Source organism: Pinus tabuliformis, chromosome 1_1, assembly GCF_031772625.1.
Source record: "Pinus tabuliformis cultivar Carrire ecotype Pingquan chromosome 1_1, CPIR1, whole genome shotgun sequence".
In the NCBI taxonomy this organism is placed as follows: Eukaryota; Viridiplantae; Streptophyta; class Pinopsida; order Pinales; family Pinaceae; genus Pinus; species Pinus tabuliformis.
The window spans coordinates 535,978,852-535,987,483 of NC_142297.1; the positions used below are offsets into that span (position 1 = coordinate 535,978,852).

The window sequence follows — 8,632 nt, forward strand, 5'->3', positions numbered from 1 at the left end:
TCTATATTCCCATGTTTGTGTTCTATGCAGTTCTACTAGCTCGCATGGGTATTTTGTTGATCAGGCCTATGATCCACTCCTGGTCTCTCTGGCTTTGCCATTGGCACCCCAACTCTGGTTTTCCTTTGGAATTTTGTGGTTAAGGCCTCAAATTACCAAGGTCTTTGCATAACAATGGTTTGGTTTTAATTCTGCCCTCAACTGTTATGATTACTTTCAGAATTATGTTTATGAGCATTGAGACTTCTTCTTTTTAAGGTTTTGGGACTGCAAATGGATACATTGTTGGGTTTTGTACGGGTCGTGGTTCTCACAATTGATTACCTTGATAGGTCCTCTTAGGTGCGACCCCTGGAAGCACTCTGCTCCTGGGTTTCGGCTCACTCCAGGTCGGCATTCTTGTTGTCAATTTGTGGGTTTTAGTTTGTTTTGTTTGTTTCACAATCCCAACATCATGGCCCGTATTGCTTCTGGGAAAGGTTAGACCACCCATGGTTCTCGTGGTCTTGGAAAGAAGGCCAAAATAGCCACAACGTCCAACACTCCCATCACCTCCACTGGTAAATCACGTGGGCACACGTCCACCTCCAGGATCATTGATGAAGCGACTACGACTTATCATGTGGGCTCGACCCCGGTTCATCAGCTCATCGCTAAATGGGAAGCAGAGTTAAATGAGAAAGCTAAACTTTTGGACCCTGACTTAGATGAATGGCAGACCCTAGTGCCTGACTCAGGGCATTCTTGGGTTCATGCTTCTCAATATAATTAGACTGTTCACTTGTATTGGCTTTTGAAGAGCCTCCTGGTCAATGCCCTCGAACACATTCCTTTAGGCTCAGCCACAATTGCTCAGGCTTTCCTAGACTATAGTGAAGATTTTCTACAAATCATATTTCAGTCATAGAAGCAAAGCGACCACCTCAACTGCATCGAGAGGCATATCCCATGCATTCTACAATTTGAACTTCCTGGGTCAAGTGCAAAGGATCTGACTCCGGTTGACTCAGCAGATAGTAGATGACAAGTAGTCTGACATATCACCTCTGTTCTACTTATTAGTGTATGTAATAGTTCTTATCATTTTAGTACTTTCATTATGTTTATAAATATCTATTTAAGGACAATCAGACATTTATAGCATGGATGGATAGACTTATTCTATTTTGTTTTTGGATGGCTTGTCATGCCATTAGGTGGCCAACATACCTGGTTTCCCTTAGGGCGGGTTGAGGCCACCTAACCACTCAACACATAGATGTACCCTGCTTGTTTTTTAATGATAATGAAAAAAAATGTCCTACCAAACTTATAAAAACATAATATATATATATATATATTAAAAATCAAAAACATGAAAGCATATATTTGAAAATGCACTATCTTAAACATAAAAAAGGGAGATAGTATATATTCAATGATTGGCCGAACATCTAACTAAATATTTCATTTATATTCAATGTTAGGCAGGACATGCAGTAACTAATGTAGTCAAATTATACTGATTTTGTCACTTCACCTTACATCGCAATGTTTCTCGAGAGTAAATAAATATTTCGTTTGTATGGGTGCTTTTCCGTGGCTTGACCGGTCAGGATTCGTTCATCAAATCTGTCACTCAGACATCAGTATGCTACCAACTCATTTGTTTTTCATTTTTCAATGGCCACCTTGCCGGTGAAATTGAGACATGGGCGACGTGAGTAGGTTGTAACCTCAATATAATTTGTGTTCCAAAGGACGGAGGAATAGATGACTACGACATCCAGGCTTGTTCTAAAGTATTTGGTATTATGTAATGTTGTTGAATTTATCTGTCTTTCACATGAACATTGAATTAATCTGTATTATGTCTTTCACCAGAATGCATTTGGGTAGAGATTTGGAACAAGTTAGTGTGGTTCACATTCTGGTTCCAAATGTATACCCAAATTATTCAATGCATTAATCAATCACAAGAATTACATCAAAGCCATTTGAATCACAGAAACCTATGCTGAGAAGTTAAATTATTTTTTACAAATATTGTAATTTATTCATACCTGAGAAATGACTCCGAAAACCCCACAAGAAACTTTGAGCGCATTTAGAGCCCTATCTTCTTCTTCATTGAGGCTCACAACCTTAGCATATCCTTCTTCTTCCGAAGCCGGGACTACCAATCTCATGCCCACAACAAATTCATGTACGGCACTTCCCTTGCCAGAGGGAACTACCATGAGCACCAGTGCCTATCATTCCCCCTAGGGTTACACCCAACCAGTATGGCGAATGAGGTAACGCAAGACCTTCGTTGGCAACAACATCAATCAGATCCTTCAGGGTCACACCGCTCTCGAACGTCATTGTCATGCTGCGTTTGTTTACAGAAACAAGATGGTCTAGATGCAGAGTGCTGATGATCAGACCGGCGTCTCCAGCAGGGCATACAAGTTTAGGAACACTGTGGGAGTAGCTAGTCACAACTCTCATCTGCAGTGAACAGTTGAACAGCAGCAGCCACTTTAATTCAAAAAAAAAGGCCATCGTCATTACTGTCTTTTCACCCTTAAAAGAACCAGCTTCGACCCGTCGCAACATTTATCAGCGATGGGTTTCAACACCACCGGCTCAAGTAATACAACAAAATATCAGATTTGTTCATCATGAGCCGCAGATTGTAGTAGAGACTTCATCAGCGAGTTAAAGCGGTTGATGGATAAGTTATGACAGCTTCAGTCACTGTAAAAAGCAGAAAATGTAATGCACTATAAAACTCAGACACAACAGTGTAGAAAAGAGTGAGAGAGAGTTTTCTTTGTAATGCACAACAGTTCAGAAGTTTTTTTTGTAATACGCAGCAGCACGTATGAAAGAATGAAAAATTTACTGTAAAATTTTTCAAGAAAGAAACAAAGTGTTACAGCGGGGTTAATTTTTAGCAGAAACATAGTGTTTTGTAGATGCACAGGAGTGCACACAGCAGTGCAAAAACAGTGCAAAAACAGTGTGTTGATTTTCAGAGGAGACAAAGTATTTTGCTTTCTGTAATGTACAGCAGCAGTAATGTAATTATTATTTTTTTTTTTTTCAGTGTGAAGTTTTTAAGTTTTTGAACTGTCTTTAAAGCAACATCGTTAATGAATACAAAGTCCCTTTTGTTGTGCGTTGTTGTTACGAGACGTCAAAACAGAGTGTCGCTGAAACACCAGTTTCAGCATTGCTAAAACACCGTTCCTGAAACACTTCATTCAGCGATTGACAAAACTGCGTTGCTGAAACACCGTATTCCGCAAACGATTTTTATTTCCGCTGTGTTAAAACAGAATATTGTTCTGTTTTGGTCAGTTTTGTTTAGAATTATCATAAATTCCCAACAACAAGCTGCTTTTCAATGGAGGGATACACAACTTGCACGGCACTTCAGGTACTATGATCAAGAAACACACCATAAGCATTAGAAACTGTGCAGTTAGTGGATCCATCGGATCATTCCACCACGGGACCAGGCGGTCTAGATTTCACAATGGAGCCTAAAAGAAAAAAGGCATCGCACGAGAACAAAATAGCCGTGTGAAACTCCATTGGCAACGTCACAAAATGAACGGTAGCACAGTACGCATACGAACTTATAAGTATTAACAGGCGTAGCTTGAGCACCGGACAGGTAAGTCTTAACTTTCTAATGTGGTACGAGAGGTAGCTTAACTCGTTGTTAGTTCACATCTCTTGCACGTTGCGCACATGGGTGTTAAAAGTGTAATTTCAACGCAGCCGAAAACCACCAAGCAAAACCATCTACCTTGTTCGCACCGCCTTTTGGCAAAGGCTGTTTTTCCTTGGAGCCCTCCGAACACATTCAGCATGAGACACGCGTCCAGTGTACGAACCCCCCAAAACCATTATCCCCGGACAGTAAAGTTCGTTTGTTTTACCCGAGGTTGGTGTGCGAACCTCGTTGGATCAGCCAAGTGATCTGGGCATGAAATCTTCACCGTCGATCTCCGGAAAGTGCACAGGCCCACGTCAAATCAATTTTTACGTGGAGTAAAAGGTCTATGGTTTGACCGCCGTGTAAGAAAAGTCATGGCTTTTAATGCTGTTCGTAATTGTTTGGTGGAGGCCTGTTTTAAATGGTTATGGGCATACGTCCCATTTGTATTTTTTTTATATATGCATTTACGTAAGTTTAGGTGTAGGCCATTTAATATGGTTATGGGCCACGTTAGTTTTTATTATGTTTTTTATACATGGCTATGTGTGTTGTTTTTTTTTTTGGATGTATTGCGCACGGGAGTAAAGAAAAAGAACTGGTTTTTTACGGCAGTAAGAAGAACCAGAGGGGGTATGCACAGCAGTGCACAAATATGTTGTAATGTTTTTGTGTGGGCATTGAAAAACAGAGGTGAAGGAAAACCATGTGTGGTTTTGCAAGTGCATAAAGAAAATGGTGGAGCGTAAGTTGTTTTACACACCAGTGAATGTAAATTTTGTTTTACAGCAGTAAGCTCATGTAAACTTTTGTTACAGCAGTAAGTTGTTTTTCACAGCAGTGAATATGAAAATGATTTTACAGTGGTAAATCTCTCTCAGAAAAAGAGGATGTATTAGTTTTTTTTTGTTTTAATGAATAGAAATATTTTATGGTGGTGAAATCCTCTGTTACTCAGTGAAATTTTTTTTAAGCTGTCTGTGTATAAAAATCCTGTGGAGGTAAAACAGAGCATTGCCTCTGTGTTTAGTTTGAATCTTGGTTTTGGTATTTTCCCCATTAAAAATACCCAACAGTGGTATCGGAGCAGGCTCAGGCTCTTTGTAGGAGACAAAGAAGCTGAAGGGAGAAGGTTGTTGCTGCAGCAAAACCTCTCAGGCAGTTAGAAGACTCAGACAGCGAAGGATTCAGGTATTCCCCAAAAAGCATTTCTCTTGTTATTGCTGAAGACAGTCAGTTGTTTTTTAAAAAAAACACAGTCAAGGATTTAAAACCATAGTTCAAGATGCAAGGAATGGCAAGCACAAGCATGGGTATGTTCAACACCCAGCTCCCACACTTTAATGGGAAGAACTATGACTACTGGTCTATAACCATGAGAGCTTTGTTCATCTCTCAAGATATATGGGAACTAGTAGAATATGGGTTTGAGGAACCAGCAGATGAAAATGAGTTCAATGCACTAACTCAGGGAGAGAAGGATCAGCTGAAGCTCAATAGGAAGAAGGATGCAAAGGCCATTGTCTTGTTGTATCAAGCAGTGGACCAGAGTATATTCCCAAGGATAGCAGCAGCTACAACATCACATGGAGCATGGCAAACTCTCAAGACAGCCTATCAAGGCATGGAGAGAGTGAAGACAGCAAAATTGCAAATGCTGAGAAAGGATTTTGAAAATTTGAAAATGAAGGAATCAGACAACATTGAATCATTCTTCACTCATGTGATTGGTGTAATCACACAAATGAGAACTCATGGAGAAACCATTGAAGATAGGAGAATAGTGGAGAAAATATTGAGGGTTTTACCCTCAAGGTTTGATGCCATAGTCACCACCATTGAAGAGACAAAGGATCTCTCAAGCTATTCAGTTGATGAGCTACATGCATCACTGATAACTCATGAGCAGAGGTTGAGTAGGAATGAAAACTCATCCCTTGAGCAAGCCTTCAAGACCCAGATGTCCTTTGGAAGAGGAAGAGGTCAAGGCAGAGGAAACAAGAGAGGAAGAGGCAGAAGCCAGAACAGAGGTGGAAGGAACAGCACAGCAAATGCACAAGGAAGAGGCAGCAATCCAAATCAGAACCAAGGTCAAGGCAGCAGCCAACAAAGAGATCAGTATCAGGCTCAAGGACAAAGGTATGATAAATCTAATGTTCAGTGCTATTATTGCAAAAAGTATAGACATTATGCTAGTGATTGTAGAAAGAAACAACATGACATGAACAGCAGACAAAATGCAAATGTTACAAGAGAAAACAACAGTCAAGAAAATGTCCTGTTAGCTTGTAACATGGCTGAAACACATAGTGAGGACATATGGTTTTTAGACTCAGGTTGCAGCAACCATATGACAGGGAATATAGCCCTCTTTTCAGCCTTAAATCAGAATTTGAAATCAGAGGTCACACTAGGAACTGATAGTAAAGTGTCTGTTATGGGAAAAGGGGAGGTAAAAATACTTACAAAGCAAGGAGAAAGGAAAACCATAGCAGATGTCTACTATGTCCCCGGAATGAGATGTAACCTATTGAGTGTTGGACAGCTTATCCAAAAGGGTTACAATGTTTACTTTGTAAATGATGTGTGCACCATCATGGACATACCACCCAGCAAAAGATGCATTGCTGAAGTGAAGATGACAAGGAACAGAATGTTCCCTCTTAGAATAAGAGCAGACTTGAAGAACAAGAAGGAAATGGCAGCAGTCACCCAAGAGGCCTTCCAAAGCGTGCCAAAGGATGAGAACTGGTTATGGCACTTAAGATTCGGGCATCTAAATTTTGGAGGTCTAAATTTGTTGAGCAGAAAAGGAATGGTAAAGGGATTACCATTGATAGAGAAGCCGGACAGCCTTTGTGAAGGTTGTATATTGGGCAAACAACATAGAGAAAGTTTTCCATCAGGGAAAAGCATAAGGGCAAGGACACCCTTAGAGATTATCCACTCAGATTTGTGTGGACCAATGCAAGCTCCATCTTTAGCTGGCAGCCTATATTTCTTGACATTCATTGATGATTTTACAAGAAAGACTTGGATATATTTCCTCAAGAACAAAAGTGAAGTCTTTGAGAAATTCCAAAACTTCAAAGCACTTGTGGAGAACCAAAGCGGGCTGCACATAAAAGTATTGAGAACTGATAGAGGAGGTGAGTATATCTCAAATGAATTCCTAAAGTTTTGTAGAGAAAATGGAATACATAAACAGTTCACAACTCGGTACACCCCACAGCAAAATGGAGTTGCTGAAAGGAAGAACAGAACCATCATGGAGATGGCAAGGAGCATGTTGAAGGCAAAGCATTTGCCAAATGAGTATTGGGCTGAAGCTGTACATTGTGCAGTGTATATTTTGAACAGGTGTCCTACAAAGGCAGTCATGAACAAAGTGCCAGAAGAGGCATGGAGTGGGAGAAAGCAAGGAGTCACCCACATGAGAGTTTTTGGGTGTGTGGCCTATGCACACATTCCGGATCAGCTAAGGAGGAAGTTGGACAGCAAAGGGGAGAAGTGTATCTTTATTGGATACAGTGATGAATCCAAAGCCTACAGGCTGTACATTCCATCTACCAAGAAGTTCTTTGTCAGCAGGGATGTTCAATTCATTGAAGAGGAAGCTTGGGATGGAAGCATAGAGAAAACAGTGAACATTAAAAGCTGTTTGCCTCATGATGAAGATGAAGAGGAGGTGGCTGAAATGAATCCCCAAACAGCAGCACCAACACAAGAACAGCAAGGTACACCATTGAGGATCAATGAGAGTGCTTCTCCAAGCACACCACAAGGAGGAAATTCAAGTGCATCTTCAAGCACTTGCACACCAAGTGAAAGAGGTAAGAAATTTAGAAATCTAAGTGAAATTTATGAAGAAGGAATGAATTCCTTATTTGCCTTGTTTTGTCATGTTGATGATCCTATTCATTTTGAAGAAGCTATTAAAGATAGGAAATGGATAGAAGCTATGGATGAAGAGATGAATGCCATAGAGAGAAACAAAACATGGGATTTGGTTGAGCTACCGAAAGGCAAAGAAGTCATTGGTGTGAAATGGGTCTACAAGACCAAGAGCAATGCTGAAGGCAAGATTGAAAGGCATAAAGCAAGGCTGGTTGTCAAAGGCTACAAGCAGCAGTATGGGAGAGATTATGAGGAGACTTTCGCCCCGGTTGCAAGAATGGAAACCGTGAGAGCAGTGCTGTCCATAGCAGCACAAAACAAATGGAAAGTCTACCAAATGGATGTGAAATCAGCATTCCTAAATGGAGTGTTAATGGAAGAGGTCTATGTGGAACAGCCTCTCGGATATGAGAAGAAAGGAGAAGAGCACAAAGTGTGCAAATTGAAGAAAGCTCTTTATGGGCTGAAGCAAGCGCCAAGAGCATGGTACAGCAGGATAGATTCATATCTATTGGAGAATGAATTTGACAAATGTGAAGGAGAACCCACAGTCTACATCAAAGAAAAGGATGGTAAAATTTTAATTGTTGTCTTGTATGTAGATGATGTTATTTTCACTGGAAATGATATTTATCTTATTGAGAATTTTAAATCAGTCATGAAGAATGAATTTGAAATGACTGACATGGGTTTGTTGAGATACTTCTTAGGCATAGAAGTAGATCAAAATGAAAAAGGAATTTTTATATGTCAAGCAAGATATGTAAATCAAGTTTTGGGCAGATTTAAGATGGAAGAATGCAAGGCAGCAATCACTCCCACAGTGATGGGATTAAAGCTCAGCAGAGAGGACAGCAGCAAGGATTTTGATCCTAGCTTGTACAAAAGCATTGTGGGCAGCCTTATGTATTTAACAGCCACTAGGCCTGATTTAATGTATTCTGTTAGTTTGATTTCCAGATTTATGGAGAGGCCAAAGGAGGCACATTGGCAGGCAGCAAAGAGAATTTTGAGGTATGTGAAAGGAACTAAAATGTTTGGAAT

General features: G+C 40.3%; 1 pseudogene; it reads right to left on the bottom strand.

The window, feature by feature from the left end:
- Nucleotides 1-1,837: 1,837 nt before the first annotated feature.
- Nucleotides 1,838-2,532, bottom strand: LOC149214154 (L-gulonolactone oxidase 5 pseudogene; annotated as a pseudogene).
- Between the last annotated feature and the right edge of the window lie 6,100 nt (nt 2,533-8,632).